The sequence below is a fragment of the Hyperolius riggenbachi genome, chromosome 5 (genome assembly GCF_040937935.1).
Source record: "Hyperolius riggenbachi isolate aHypRig1 chromosome 5, aHypRig1.pri, whole genome shotgun sequence".
Taxonomy (NCBI): Eukaryota; Metazoa; Chordata; class Amphibia; order Anura; family Hyperoliidae; genus Hyperolius; species Hyperolius riggenbachi.
In genome coordinates, this window is record NC_090650.1 from 184,229,979 (window position 1) to 184,247,196 (window position 17,218).

Here is a 17,218-nt window from a genome sequence, read left to right on the forward strand (position 1 = left end):
TCTTTGTACATTGCATGCCTTTGCATCAAGGAAAGGTTAGCACAACTCTGCATCCTACACTTGGGCAACTTTACCTATAAGCATATAGCCAAATAATACATCAGCTCTGAGTTGTGGATTAGAACTGTTGGCCTCTCCCTGCCATATAAAAAAATATGTTATTTATGCACACAGAGGCATCCTGTCAACATATGACAGGGTATGCAGAATATGGACAACTAACCATAGCGGTATAAGTCCATTAAATAATTTAAAGGATTAACGTATATACTGGAGTATAAGCTACCTGAGTATAAGCCGACCCCCCAACTTATACCCCTAAAAAACAGGGAAAAATTATTGACCTGAGTATAAGCTGAGGTATATCCAGTACAAGTCAGCCAGCCATAGGTGCTCCAGTATAGGTAGCCAGGTGTAGATGTCTGCAGTATATGTAGCCAGCCATAGGTGCTCTACTATAGGTGGCCAGGTGTAGATGTAGGCAGTATAGGTAGCCAGCCATAGGTGCTCTAGAATAGGTGGCCACATGTAGATGTCTGCAGTATAGGTAGCCAGCCATTGATGCTCTAGTATTGGTGGCCAGGTGTAGATGTCTGCAGTATAGGTAGCCAGCCATAGGTGCTACAGTATAGGTGGCCAGGTGTAGATGTCTGCAGTATAGGTAGCCAGCCATAGGTGCTTTAGTATAGGTAGCCAGGAGTAGATGTCTGCAGTATAGGTAGCCAGCCATAGGTGAGATGTGTATGTCTGCAGTATAGGTAGCCAGCCATAGGTGATATAGCATAGGTGGCCAGGTGTAGATGTCTCTAGTATAGGTAGTCAGCAATAGGTTTGCCCCTTTCCCCCATAGGCAGCGCACCCCCCCTGTCTCCCCTTGCAGGCCGAAAGATTAGATAGAAGGAGAGGGGAACAGCGGGACTTACCCGCAGGCTGACCCTACCCTCTTCTCGGGTACCCTCTCCATGCCTGAAATAATAGCAGCAGCAGCGGCAGCGGGGGTGTCTCACCTTCCGGGCGGCTCCAGGCAAAGATCAAGCCCAGAGACATTTGATCTTTGCCTGGAGCCGCCCGGAAGGTGAGACATCCCGCTGCCGCCACTGCTGCTGTTATTTCAGGCATGGAGAGGGTACCCGAGAAGAGGGAAGAGTCGGCCTGCGGGTGAGTCCCGCTGATACCCTCTCCTATCTAATCTTCCAGCCTGTGGGGAAGTGAGGGGGGGGAGAGAGGAGGAGGGGTGCCGCATTGCCTGCATGGGAAGCGGGGCGAACTGCCTGCGGGGGAGGTATGCCTGGCCACCTATACTCTCTCGAGTATAAGCCGAGACCCCCACTTTGGGACCACTTATTTGGTCCCAAAAACTCAGCCTATACTCGAGTATATACGGTAAATGCTTTTTACCTTTCTTTAACTGCTACCAGGGCCAGATTTGTTCTTTTCACCACCCAAGGCCCTTTATCACCAGCCCCCACCCACCCACACCAATACATATATTTCAAACCCTCCCCCCAACAGAAAAAGAACAGAACCTGAACCTATTAATGAAAGCTTTTTGCATCCCACCATTCCAGCACTGTCCCCTCTTTGCTCATTCATTGGGCAAGCATGGGCGGCGTGGGCCAGTGTGTCCATACAGGGCATGCACAAGTAAGATGTGCACATGCCCAGTAGAAGTAAGGCACTTTTGCAAGGCTTTTTTAATCTGTGCACATGCACTTCATTTTACTGGGCATGTGTGGACCTTACTTGTGCATGCCCAGTACTGATACACTCGCCCACAGTTACGCTTGTGTACTGAAGAAACCTATTCAGAGAGGAACCCAGCACTGGGAAGGTGTGGTATAGGAAGATACAGGAAGCCCCTCTACTATCCTCCCCTTCTATAGACACACCACAGCTCCCAGCAAGCCGTACCCCCATTATAGAAGTACCACAGTTCCCATCATGCTTCTCCCCTCCAAAGAGACACCACAGCTTTGAGCATGCTTATTCCCTGCATAGAGGCACTACAGCTCCCAGCATGCACCTCCTCTTCCATAGAGGCACCACAGTTCTCAAATAGTATTGGATTGGCCCTCACGGCCTCAGAGATGGCTGCTGGGCCCCTCAGGCCTCCTGCAATGCGAATTGTGGTCCCCTGAGACCCCTGCCGTACATTTTCAGTGGAGCCCACTCACCTGTACATCTCTGACCTGACAACATGAACATACTCAAGTGGTCACAGAGACGAGACACCTGCGAAGATAAAGACGGAAAAAAACACGTTGAGGAGCATGTCGGCTGGAGACCAGGGGGGGGGGGGGGGGTTAGAGAGACCTCTGTCCAGAATTGCGGCCATAAAAATGACCATTCTTCCTAAACTACTATATGCTTTTAGATTATTACCTATCCCTTTTTCTTCTTCATTTCTTGAATCTCGTCAGCGGAAAATGAACAGCTTTATTTGGGGTGCACAGAATCTTTATCGCCTGAGAACAGATGGAGGGTTGGGAGTACCTAATTGTAATGCTGGGGGGGTCATACTTTCTGACCACCCAGCGTAACAAGGCTAAGAGCTGGATAATGGAAGAGGTACACAGGCTGCCCAGAGCAACTGCAGCTCTGGGTTTCCGATATCGCTACAACACAGTGGCAGCACAGTGCAAAGTTGCGCTGCCTTAGTTCGCACTGTGCTGCCTTAGCGATAACAAGCATTCAGACAGGTACAAGACAAGACTAAAGATTGGAGCGTAACTAGTAGCAACCGCTGCTCACAGTCACGTCCACAGCAGCAGAGCAAGCAGGCTAACAGTCACAAACAAGCATCCACCCAGGCAAGACTACAGGATAGAACTTAACTAATAGCAATTGCAGCCTATAGTTACGTTCCCAGAAACTAGAGTAGCAGGAATACTACAGTCACCAACGTGCTTCTGGCAGAATCCAAGCTATCTGGATAATGGACTTCACTGATCCACCGCGGATGCAGCGAACGCATGGAACTAGGCAATACACAATAATAAGAAAAATAACAAAAGGCTCAACTAACGGATAAATATATATTAGCAAGTCTGCAAATATATTTATCAAGAACTAGCTAAAGCACAAGTAATAAGGTCGCATAGAACTACAATAACAGAACTATACAGAGTAACAAGGTGCCCAGTAGATCAGCGTACTGGCCACTATGACGGGCGGGGTATGAAATGGGAGGCACACTTTTATGCTGGCATCAGTAAATGGATACAGGTATGCAAATCTCCACACAGCTGAATGGTAATCACTCAATTCTGAGCTGGCTTGATTACCATTTGCTAGCTGGCTGTGAATGCAAAGGACCCCCATAAGAAATACATGCAGAATTATGTAACAACATGCATGCAGGAATCCAGGGCTATCTGGCCGCAGCTCAGCTGCAACAAGCAATTGGTGCAATGATGACAGCATCTTGAGCTGCCCAGAACTGCAGAGCGATTGCAAATGACAATGAGACCCATTGCAAATACACAACCGAATGCAAGCAGATAAGCCAGAACTGTCCGTTTGCAGCTCCACTGCAACGGAAAGAATATGCTACAGGAAGGATCCTTACACTAATATTACACGCTATTATAAAGCAGCTCAATTGGCCATTCTGGCAAATTGGCATCTAGAAAGTGATAGACATGCTTGGGTGGATATTGAGAGCCAACTTATTGCAACTATCAAAATAAAAAATCTTCTTTGGCTTACTCTGGTACATCGCACAAAGATTACTAACCCCATTATAAAGCACTCTCTCCAGGTTTGGGATAGTTGTAAATATTCTGGTCACTTGATGTCCGCCCATAGACCACTCCTCTCCTTTTTAGATAACCCCTCGTTTCTGGTGGCTTTAAATTCCTCCAGCCCATTCCTCCGGTCCGACTTCATAGAATCCAAGACTTTGTCACTAATACCGATATCAAATCTTTTGCTTATTTACGCAAGAACTTCGCACTCCCACCCTCTGAACTATTTTGTTATATGCAAACACCTCATTAACTTAGACTCCCCAATGAGTAAGACATTTTTTGAAAACATCTGTGACACTAATCCTCATTCCTCAGGGATTATTTATCTTATATATAAGGAACTCACTCTCACTCATTCACAGAATAAACCTGATTACATAATTAAATGGGAGAAAGACCTAGGCCTACATGTTGACTATGCTGATATGTGTGACATATGGGCAAATATCCCTAAACTATCAATAAACGCTGATCTTGTTGAGGTAAACTGTAAACTATTATTTAGATGGTATTTAGTTCCCCAGAGGGTGGCCAAGTATAATAGGTAGAGTTAGAGTGACTGCTTCAGAGGATGTAAAATTACAGGCACCTTTGTTCACATATGGTGGAATTGTAAAAAAGTCAGCAGACTGGATTAGGGTGTGTACTTGGCCATCGTCTCTGATTAATGCCCCGATTTCGTGAAATCCTTTTCATGTTTTACTTGGATGCCCATACCCGAATCTATCTTCTGCTCAAAATGCTCATATTAATTACATCTTTACTGTGACTAAAAAAAAATTACAGCAGCCGCCTGAAATACCCAATCCTTATCTTGTAAAGCTATTAAAAATAGACTTGGCAATATTCTATTCTTTGAAATGTTGAGGGCTCGTATGAATGACAGTATGAGAAAATATCATAAAATCTGGGACCCATTAATTGCTTACCTATTAAGTCCTGAACAAATAACAATGGTATGTAATTGGTGAGATTGTTATCAGGACGTTCCTCATATGAACATTCTGTATAATGATGACCTGCTTGGACACTCCTCATCTCTCGAGTTTCTTGACTTTCCATCTCGATCTTCTTTCTATCTATATCTCTGAACTTTACCTAACCTTTCCCTCTCCGTTTAAACTCACCTTTCTTCTATACAGATATTTAAAGAGAACCCGAGGTGGGGATCGTACAAAGAAATCTATACACTGGGTCTGGCTATAGTGCCCAGCCTCTGTTGCTAGTTGAATCCCGCTGAAGTGCCCCCTGCGCTCCGCTCTCCCCCATAAATTACGCGCTGTTTACCTTACTAATGTCACTCACACCGCTCCCCCCGCGTCCTGCAGTGCGCTGGTCCCCGCCCGCATCCCTTCCCTCCAATCAGCGGCGAGGGAAGGGACATGGGCGGGGACCGGCGCTCTGCAGGAGGCGTGGGAGTGCCGTGAGTGACACTAGTGAGGTAAATACAGCCCGCTGCGACACGCTGCGTGTCGCCAGCGCGGCTGTAATTTATGGGGGAGAGCGGAGCGCAGGGGGGACTTAGCGGGGATTCACCTAGCAACAGAGGCTGGGCACTATAACCATACCTAGTCTCTGTGTATAGATTTCTTTGTACGATCCCCACCTCGGGTTCTCTTTAAGACAGCTTATAGATACAACAGCTTTCTCCTTCAACTTCACTAAAGGCTACTAAATTAAAGCACATTTCTTCCTCCTCTCTTTTTGGACTTACCAATGTAGTAAGTACCTAATTAAGCATGAACTATGCTCCCTTTAGTTAATAAGCATGCCTGACCTCGCTGGAGGCCAGGTCTCATTCGCGGGTACTGAATAAATTACCGCAATATGGGTCTGTCTCCATTCGACCATATTTGGGTTATTGACGGATGGTAGACTTTCCATACATATGATAGCTTCCTGGGAAAATTTCTATCTACCGTATATACACTCGCAAGCAAGCTGACCCGCATATAAGCCGACCCCCCAACTTTTACCTGAAAAAACAGGAAAAAGTGATTGACCCTCATATAAGCCGGGGGTAGGAAATGCTGGCCGCGTGATCCCCCCCAGTGTGTCCTAGTATAGTGCCCTGTATAGCTAGTATAGTGCCCTGTATAGCTAGTATAGTGCCCAGTATAGCTAGTATAGTTCCCCAGTATAGCTAGTATAGTGCCCAGTATAGCTAGTATAGTGCCCCAGTATAGCTAGTATAGTGCTCAGCATAGCTAGTATAGTGCCCAGTATAGCTAGTATAGTGCCCTGTATAGCTAGTATAGTGCCCAGTATAGGTAGGCAGTGCACAGTATAGTGCCCAGTATGGGTAGGTAGTGCCCCAGTATAGCTAGTATAGTGCCTAGTATAGTGCCCAGTATAACTAGTATAGTGCCCAGTATAGGTAGGCAGTGCACAGTATAGCTAGTATAGTGCCCAGTATGGGTAGGTAGTGCCAAGTATAGCTAGTATAGTGCCCAGTATGGGTAGGTAGTGTCCCAGTATAGCTAGTATAGCTAGTATAGTGCCCAGTATAGCTAGTATAGCGCCCATATAGTGCCCAGTATAGCTAGTACAGTGCCCCCACTTAAATCCTCCCCCCCCCCGCGCGCGGCCGCTGCTATCACCTGGGCCGGCGCCGCATGTTCTATTATTCCCCTCTCCGCTCGTAAAGTAATTCACAGCAGCGCGCCCCACGGCGGCTGCTGTGAAGATGGGGCAGGAGCCGTAGAGAGAGAGCGGTTCCCATAGCTACAGGAAGCCGCTCTCTCTCTACGGCTTCCTGCTTCATCATCACAGCAGCCGCTGTGGGGCGCGCTGCTGTGAATTACTTTACGAGCGGAGAGGGGAATAATAGAAGATGCGGCGCAGGCTCAGTTGATAGCGGCGGCCGTAGGGGGGAGCGGGGAGGGGGGCGCGGACCACAGGTGACTCGCAAGTAAGCCGACCCCCCAACTGTTGACCCCCTTTTTGGGGGTCAAAAATTCGGCTTGCTTGCGAGTATATACGGTATACTATTAATATTCTAAATTCCCAGTAGTTTATAAAGATGTTATAACTGGAGTTAATACCACGGATCCTTTCCTTTCTTTTCCAAAAAGTCAGAAAATAGTAGTGGATGAAGTACATTATTATATTGCCAGTTATATTGCATGATTGTTTCAACTTGAAGTATGTTAATTAATTTACTCTGCTGTAGTAACTGTACTTACTGTAAGTGTTAAGTTATGTTGCAAGCTGTACACCATTTTATCTCTTTCATAAAAATTTCAATAAAAATTGATACAAAAAAAAAAAACTGCCAATGAACTCTGTCTGTCGAATGCGTCCAAAGTTTGGAGCACTGAAGGCACCCAATAGATCTCTGCATGTCTAAGAAAAACCCAGCATTCGCCTCATACCATCATTCGCTTGACGTCCTCACGTGAAGCCCACCTGATCATAAACTAAAAGAGAAGGGTTTTTTTTTTGCATCAGATGATTTGCCAACAGTTTTGCATATAATTTGATGTCCGAGTTGAGTAATGATATTGGCCTAAAATTAGCTGGGGAGGCTTGGTCTTTATCAGGCTTAGGAATGACTGTGATGATTGCTTCTAAGTACTCACTAGATATTGGGTTCCCTTCTAGAAAGGAATTAAATAGTGATGAGAGATTATGTACTAGAGAATCTGCGAAGGTGAGTAAATATTCGTTGCTGAACCCATCAGGTCCAAGGGCCTTAAGTTCTGAATCATTGATGGATCATTTTTAATGTTATACACTCACCTAAAGGATTATTAGGAACACCTGTTTACAAATTCTCATTAATGCAATTATCTAATTAACCAATCACATGGCAGTTGCTTCAATGCATTTAGGGGTGTGGCCCTGCTCAAGACAATTTCCTGAACTCCAAACTGAATGTCAGAATGGGAAAGAAAAGGGATTTAAGCAATTTTGAGCGTGGCATGGTTGTTGGTGCCAGATTGGCCTGTCTGAGTATTTCACAATCTGCTCGGTTACTAGGATTTTTAACGCACAACCATTTCTAGCGTTTACAAAGAATGGAGTGAAAAGGGTAAAACATCCAGTATGCAGCAGTCCTGTGAGCAAAAATGCCTTGTTGATGCTAGAGGTCAGAGGAGAATGGGCCGACTGATTCAAGCTGATAGAAGAGCAACGTTGACTGAAATAACCACTTGTTACAACCGAGGTATGCAGCAAAGCATTTGTGAAGCCACAACATGCACAACCTTGAGGCGGATGGGCTACAACAGCAGAAGACTCCACTCATCTCCACTACAAATGGGAGAAAGAGGCTACAATTTGCACGAGCTCATCAAAATGAGACAGTTGAAGACTGGAAAAATGTTGCCTGGTCTGATGAGTCTCGATAGTCAGAATTTGGCGTAAACAGAATGAGAACATCCATCCATCATGCCTTGTTACCACTGTGCAGGCTGGTGGTGGTGGTGTAATGGTGTGGGGGATTTTTTCTTGGCACACTTTAAGCCCATTAGTGCCAATTGTTCATCATTTAAATGCCACGGGCTACCTGAGCATTGTTTCTGACCATGTCCATCCCTTCATGACCACCATGTACCCATACTCTGGCTACTTCCAGCAAAATAATGCACCATGTCACAAAGCTCGAATCATTTCAAATTGGTTTCTTGAACATGACAATGAGTTCACTGTACTAAAATGGCCCCCACAGTCACCAGATCTCAACCCAATAGAGCATCTTTGGGATGTGATGGAACGGGAGCTTCGTGCCCTGGATGTGCATCCCACAAATCTCCATCAACTGCAAGATGCTATCCTATCAATATGGGCCAACATTTTTAAAGAATGCTTTCAGCACCTTGTTGAATCAATGCCACGTAGAATTAAAGCAGTTTTGAAGGTGATAGGGTGTCACCACTGTTATAAACTGTTCTTATCACCTTGCTTCGACACCATCGTCTCACAGACTGTGAGATCACTTGACTCTCCACACAGCAAACAGGATATAGACTTTCTCAGGCTTCTTACGTTATTTATTCAGGAAACAGGAATACAGATAGATACATTCATCTCCTGGCAAAGCAGACTTCCATGTTGCGTTATAGCGGCTTGATTAGACTCCCTCTTGAAGTCTATCAGGTACCTTCTTCCTAACTACGTTACACTAAACTACATATGTACAACATACATTATATCAGATTACAGTAAGGAATAACATGTTTAGAGGTCCCAGTCGGCCTTGCGAGCTAGTGCAGAGGGAAGAAGCAGAAGCAGAAGTGAGTTCTCCATTGCTTGCTCCAGCTTTAATACCGGCTAGGAAAGAGTTAAATATGACATCATCTTCGCCACCCCCTATATCAGTCTATTGGTGGACCCACTCATGGTGTCATCATACCCGCCTACTCGATTAATATTTAATGTCACCTTTCCTTTACTTACAGGAATGTGGATGTTTTGTAAACATGGCCAATGTTTTCTGTTCTGGTGGTGGTACATGCCCAGGTCAGAGAGACCCGCGGCCTTGTTCAGAACAGCTTCTTGGTATGTTCTAGTTCTGCTGACAGAACTGCAGATTTTCTCTCTACAGAGAAAATCCCCTTAAAGGACAGGTCTGCTCATCAAGCCTTTTTGACTAACTCAGTCCAAATAACTGAGGCCTACTTAAATTATAACAATCCCCCCTAAAACGGCTTGACCCGCAGATCCCAGCGTCTGAACCTCCCAGTACCTGTTTCTCTTCTTGTATGTTTCACTTTTCGATGTTCGTGCTCACACAACTTCTCTGCTCTAGGCGGTTACCCCGGGAAGAGAGAGAGCAAGACCTCTTGGTCTTCCTGTACCCAGGCTCTCTGGGGAAGCCCTACTTCTAAGTCCCTCAACACCACATGCTCAGCATTTGCGTCACTTGCGTATCACTCACAAACTTGCATGACCACAGAAAAGTGAAACTCGTTTGGTTGTTACAAAACGGAGCAGTGCCAGGTGCCTTCTAAAAGAGCGCCTTTATACAATCAGCTCCCAGGTACTACTAAACCTATACCCGTAACCCTGTATATCCCTTAATTTAAACTATTGGTTCCGGAGATTGTTTATGAGGCACCAATCTCTGGACCAGGTTAATTTATTTTACGTAATTTTAACCCGCAACCTCACCTGGATAACGATGCCTAAAGTTGTCATCCCCATCCAGACGACCAGTGGGTGTAGAAAGAACTTTGGAACTGCAGATGCCCCGTCCGAGTGTCCCTGGAACATCACCGGAACCTTTGTCCACCAGGGCAGACTGGAACTCACCTGCTCATTTTTGTGTTCTACCTCGTTAAGATCACCTGTATCATGGTGAAATCTTACCTCTAACTTAGTGTACTGTTTGTTTAACCTTTGTAACAACATGTGGCCGTCTTGGATCAAACCCTGTTCCCCTTTGTCCCATGTCGTGTTCTCTTTCAGGACGGGAACTACCCGTGAAACTTTGACCTTTAGAGTTCTCTTAACAATTTGAGAAACAACGTCATCAAACCTGGATGACAGGATCCATATGGGATCTCCACTCACACAATATGTTCCCCTTGGAAACTCCCCCTTATCGGAACAATTATGAGAATATACCTTGAATGTATCATTAGACCTTATGTTAAAAAACCAAACCTTTCCTTCCGCCACCGGAACTATTGGTTTGGCTTCAGGGTGGATCTTTTGAATGGTAGCCTCGCACTCTGCGTTATTGAGCCTGCAGGCATCCTCACTAAATTTGACTTGCCCCAGCCAACGCAGGTACTTCTGCAAGAATTGCCCACATGAGGACAACTCTACTTGTTTCACCTCCCTGTCTAGCACCAAAAAAGGTTGACCTCTCAGGTCCTGGTGTAAGACACGGGTTGAGGTGGGAACCAAGGAAGTGGCGGTGCCTAAAGGAATGTTGCACCGTTTCCATTTGTTCACCCAAACATCTCAAAGCTGCCATGCAAAAGATCCTTCTCCAGAAAAATTAATATACCTCCCCTTGTCCAATCTTTCGCTGACAAAATATGTCCCCAGCTGTCCTGATTGGACCTCTTCCCCCCTTACGTCCTGAGGCACAATATGTACCTGAGGTCGGGAAGACTGTACTCTCTGCAATCTTTCGATTAAGAGTACCTCTTCACTTACCCAACTCTCATGAGGATAAGCTGTTGCATATGGACTGTGTAATATCGTCCCCTGTTGTGACCCGTGTGGTGTGAATGGGTTTCCCTGTGTGGGCTTTCCCTCCCCCGGGACCGCTCTCCCCACCCTCTTTGTCACCTGGAAATGTGGCTTGATCTCGATTTTTACTTCTTGTTTCGAGAACCTCCCACCCTTGGCTTTCCAGCCTTTACGTGTGTATAGTTGTTTCAGAGGCACTCTCTGTTGGTAGCTCCAGAGTGTGATGTTGTCCCCTGCGTCTCTCTGGTAAGAGAATTGACGCCTCCTGCTCGTTCCTCTCCAATCTGGACCCATCTCACTCTGCATAACCAAGACAAGGTACCCCTGAATCACACACTCCACCTTTTGCATGTACCCATTGTACTGCAATGTACCTTTTAACAAACCTTTGGATCGGTGCATTGATTCTGGGAGTGTGGCATTCAATAGCAGATTTATACTGCCATTAAATTCCCACTGCCCGCACACTTGACCCTTCAGACCTTTCACCCACATTGTGCCATGAAATTTGCTTTCTCCTGGCACAAGTGCTCCTTTCCTCCGTCCCTGCATGGTCCATCTGTGCCAAGCGGAGGGAGGTGTGAAAGGATCAGTACCTTTGTCACCCAACATTAACATGCTTGGGCCTTGCATTCTCATTAACCCCTTATTATACATGAGAATGTCCTCTCTTCGTTCTCCTAGGACGGAATGGCAACCTAGGATCACCATCAGCATGGTACACTTCATTATAAAAGCACCACCCTGGGAAAGAAAAACATTAGCACTTTGCATTATGCTTTGCTCCGACAGTTTCGTTAGTCTCTTTCCGATTTCAGGAATCTCGTGGTTTAGTCTCTTTCCAATTTCAGGAATCTCGTGTTTTAGTCTCTTTCCGATTTCAGGAATCTCGTGTTTTAGTCTCTTTCCGATTTCAGGAATCTCGTGTTCCTCCAAGCTTAGATTGGCATCTGGAACCTTTCGCTTATCCGACTGACATCTCCATCTTTGCTGCCAGCACTGCAGCTGTCTCAATTCCATATTGCCAAACACCTGAAATCGAAATACAAACAAATCAATTCTTATTAATGATTTGGGATTCGCCCTGCGGCTTGTACTCTTTACACTTTAAATTGATCAATATATACCGTAATTTGATCTCGTTGCTTTATGGTTCTCATGAACTCTGTTTACTCTTATTGGTAGATTGGAGTTAAACTTCACCCCCCTACCTCAGTACTATCCTCAGTACTCACCTGTTTAAAATATGCTCCCGCGGACTTCTCCTTTGGAAGCTCGCTTTACCTTTGGAAGCTCTCCCCCATTGCAGCTCACTCCACATCCCCCCTTATCTGTCCATGCGCGGCCGTCGCATGCACAGATTACGGATGCCACACCTGATGCTGCTTTGCAGGTGAGCCTGCAATGCTCTTACTCATGGTCGCATTAACTTATCTAGAACTTCATTGCGATACCAGCTCTGCTAGAAGTTCTGTGTGTTGTACCCTCTGATCAATGTTTGCCGTGCCACCACCTAAACTACCAAAAACTGGCTGCCTCCCTGTAGGAAGGAGCACTTTACACTTAAACTACACAGGGTGCAGGGCTAAGCATACCAGCGTCACATGCCTGTATGCAGATCCCTGAATGCCCACATGGAAGGTAGTCACATGGCAAACAGCGTACTGATACACTGTCACTCTGTAAACGGCAATTTTATCATCTGTATAATTGCCCCATGAACTGCTGTCAGTCCTTGTTCTTTGTGCTACAATTGATAGGAGCTGGAAAAAAACATATTTGACCAATCAGTGGACGAGAGAAAAAAAAAACCGCACAAAAAACAGCCCCAGCCCAGCATAGACCTCTCAGTCAAGCTCTGGCCCTGTCCACGACAAAAACCGGAAAAAAAAACGTTACCGGAAACCCGGATTGGTCAACTCCCTTTTTTCCACCTCCGGCACCCCCTTGATGCACTGTCCCCCCTTTCCTATTGGGAACTCATGCTGCACCACCCATTAAGGTGCCCCACTCACAGGAATACTCCCATAAGCAACACAGTACAGACCCATTTCTGATCAGTACTGCTACGTGATTCCCTGCACCTAGCTGGGAAACACTTCCTATTCCGGCATTCCTTTCCATGGACCCAGGGAAAAGCTCTGGGGAAATACTGTGAGAACCGAGACACACAGGAGAATGTCTCTGTATTTCTACCCCCCTCCCTTTCAGCTGCTCTGCCCGGAGCCGCGAGCACAGCCCGACGTGACGTGGATCCCCCAGCCCCTCCTCCCCCCTGCCATGACGTGTGGGGGCCATGACTCTCGGGGGCGGGCTCTCTCCACTGCCGCCATTTTGAGTCCTGGACTGCCAGCTAAAATGGCTGCTCCCATAGCAGCCTCTCGTTTCCTATATCCTAGGAGAGAACACAAAATGCAAATAGAACATACATTTTTTTTGCAGTTACACACAGATCAGCCTCCGCATTCCTTCACGTCTCAGCTGTAATCCGAACTGCAATCAGACATACGGATCCTCAGAGACGTAGGAATCTTTCTCACTCTAACACAGACATAACTAAGAACCGCCAGAGCGAGCTATCCGACTCCAAACCACTTTAACTGTTTTAACTGTTAACATCCCAGCTAGAACATCAACACAATACAGACATTGACAAAACATGTTATCAGCAGCACCGACTGGAAATGCGAGAAACGTGCAGAACATCTCACAAACAGAAAGACACTCGCTTTCCTCTTCTCTCCCTCTATCCCCTCTCCCGTCTACTCAGCTATCTCTCTCTCTTTCTTCTCTCCCCTCCACCTGCTCGACAGCCGCCCCCCCTTATCTCTTCCGCGGGCAGCTCTCTGCTAAGCGAAAACACAGCTGGCATCACTCCCAGTCTCTGGACGGGGAGAAAAAAAACAAAACCAACACAGAAAAAGGAACAACACACAAAAAAAAAATGAAGCACGCAGCCTCCCCGCTGCAATTAACACAGACTGTACACCTTAACACATCATTCTCTCCTTGTTATAACACCCAAATACAACACATATAATGCCATATAACAACGTAAATCCAACTTGCCTGAGCAGAAGACTTTGTAAGCCTGCGAATTCGACCAGCTTGTGGCAACTTCACGAACCTTGAGTGGACCCCCTGGAATTACTGAGCCATCTCTGTGTACCCACACTGGCCCAGCGGATCGATCTCCAGCGGCAGCTGCCAGCCGGCCTCGGAGCTTCCAGTCACCTGCGACCCGGTTTTGGCTATGACTGATGTGCACTTCCAGTCAAAGTTTAACATCCACGCGGTTCGCCGCTGGTTTCCACGAATTGCAGCCCGCGTGTGCTCGGCTCCCACACACCCACTTATCAGTATTAGCTTGATAAGCTTCACAGTCCGTGTCCGTCTATTCCGCTTGTTCTGCTGTGGAATATCTTGAAAACTACCTCGGCCCCCGGCTCCGTCTGCCTGTTTTGCTAGGCAGGGAAGGGTTTCACGGCACCAATTGTTATAAACTGTTCTTATCACCTTGCTTCGACACCATCGTCTCACAGACTGTGAGATCACTTGACTCTCCACACAGCAAACAGGATATAGACTTTCTCAGGCTTCTTACGTTATTTATTCAGGAAACAGGAATACAGATAGATACATTCATCTCCTGGCAAAGCAGACTTCCATGTTGCGTTATAGCGGCTTGATTAGACTCCCTCTTGAAGTCTATCAGGTACCTTCTTCCTAACTACGTTACACTAAACTACATATGTACAACATACATTATATCAGATTACAGTAAGGAATAACATGTTTAGAGGTCCCAGTCGGCCTTGCGAGCTAGTGCAGAGGGAAGAAGCAGAAGCAGAAGTGAGTTCTCCATTGCTTGCTCCAGCTTTAATACCGGCTAGGAAAGAGTTAAATATGACATCATCTTCGCCACCCCCTATATCAGTCTATTGGTGGACCCACTCATGGTGTCATCATACCCGCCTACTCGATTAATATTTAATGTCACCTTTCCTTTACTTACAGGAATGTGGATGTTTTGTAAACATGGCCAATGTTTTCTGTTCTGGTGGTGGTACATGCCCAGGTCAGAGAGACCCGCGGCCTTGTTCAGAACAGCTTCTTGGTATGTTCTAGTTCTGCTGACAGAACTGCAGATTTTCTCTCTACAGAGAAAATCCCCTTAAAGGACAGGTCTGCTCATCAAGCCTTTTTGACTAACTCAGTCCAAATAACTGAGGCCTACTTAAATTATAACAACCACTGTGTTAGTATGGTGTTCCTAATAATCCTTTAGGTGAGTGTATAGTTGAGCGTAATATTCACTAAAGAGGTCAGCAATATCCTTGGGGTTATCTGACATTTAGATATCGGATGGACCATTGCATGGATTCTAGACTTCATTCGTTTTTTTTGTAGCATTCTAGCTAATAGTTTGCTTGCCTTATTACCTTGAGAATATAAATTCAGATTGGCTTTTTGTAACATATAATCATATTGATTGTTCTATTGATTATTGAGAAGGGTATTAATAATTTTGGACTGGACACTTTTTGCTCAAATGTAAATAAAAGCTGTGAAATGTTTTGTTGCACAATAATTTCTCTTGTACATCGTCTTTTCATCTTTTGGGAGACACCTATGTCATTTCCCATCAAAAAAAAATTACTCGCTGGTTGAATAAAAGTAACTGTAAGTCAAAATTTGCCAGGGGTATGAATAATTATGGGCAGCTGTGTGTGTGTGTGTGTGTGTGTGTGTGTGTGTGTGTGTGTGTGTGTGTGTGTGTGTGTGTGTGTGTGTGTGTGTGTGTGTTTTACTATAGGGTGTTAGGGTGGTTTACTATAGAAGTTTTGAATGTATAATGAATATATATTTCACTTCTATGGACAAATATCTTGTTTAAGAAATCCGATATTGCTGAAAATATTGTATCAACAATGGGATATTAATAAATACAACAATATCTATTTCTCGTAAGTTCTAGGTGGTCGTTCAGCAAAGGAATACACATCAACAACAGTATAAATAAAGTTTATATTGCATGTGGTATTTGCAATGCAAGTACAGACATCGCCTAAACTACAGAAAGCAACCTTTATAGTATGATTCAACAGTATACAGCATAAACCATTGATAACAATCCTCACAATTAATACATGAATTCCTAGTTTTAGTGCAGCTTCCCAAATCTATATATATAAAATCGTGTGTGTGTGTGTGTGTGTGTGTGTGTGTGTGTGTGTGTGTGTGTGTGTGTGTGTGTGTGTGTGTGTGTGTGTGTGTGTGTGTGTGTGTGTATGTGCCACGATCACTCGAAAACGGCTTGACCGATTTGAACAAAACTTGGTATATAGATCCCTTACTATCTGGAATGATATGTTCTGTGGGTCTCGTGTCACCCCTGCTCACCGGGGCGTAGCTACAAACAGCAAATCAGATTTCACCCATTCATGTCAATGGAAAAAATGTAAAAGGCTGCTATTCTCACAGTAATCAAGCCAGAGTCCCCACACTTGGCACAGTTGGTCACTTGGTGACTGAGGTTACAAATCCAGGAAAAGTGGCATTGGCATATGAGCATAAAACAGCTAATCAAATTTCAGCCATTTATTTTTAATGGAAAAATGGAAACTGCAGCCATTCTTATACTGTTAATGGCAGGGTTCTCAAACTTGGCACAGTTGGTCACTGGGTGACTGGGATTAATATTCAGGAAAGTGGGTGGAGCCTACAACAGCCAATCAAAATTCACCTATTGATTTTTAAAGAGGAACTGTAACGTGAAAACGTCCCCTGTGGGGTACTCACCTCAGGTGGGGGAAGCCTCAGGATCCTAATGAGGCTTCCCACGCCGTCCTCCGTCCCTCGGGGGTCTCACTGCAGCCCTCCGTGCAGCGGTGACATCATTATTTACCTTCCCGGCTCCAGCGCAGGCGCTCTGACGGGTGTCGGCTCCGAAGTATGCGGAAATACCCGATCGCCGTCGGGTCCGCTCTACTGCGCAGGCGCAAGTCTCCGGTGCCTGCGCAGTAGAGCGGACCCGACTGAGATCGTGTATTTCCGTCTACTTCGGAGCCGACAGCAGCCACAGCGCCCCCGCAGGAGCCTGCAAAGGTAAATATTGAAGTCACAGTCGGGTCTGTCGCCGGCTGTTCGGAGGGCTGCAGCGAGACCCCTGTGGGACAGAGGACGGCGTTGGAAGCCTCATTAGGATCCCGAGGCTTCCCCCACCCGAGGTGAGTACCCCCCAGGGGCGTTTTTTTAATGTTACAGAGTCTCTTTAAGGAGAATATTTAAACTGCTGCCATTCTTACACTGTTTATGGCAGA

The 17,218-nt window shown here is 45.8% G+C and overlaps 1 protein-coding gene across 8 annotated transcripts in view; it reads left to right on the forward strand.

The window, feature by feature from the left end:
• Window positions 1-17,218, forward strand: part of TRIP13 (thyroid hormone receptor interactor 13) — a 303,085-nt gene that overhangs the window by 103,158 nt on the left and 182,709 nt on the right. The gene's annotated exons all lie outside the window — the stretch shown is intronic.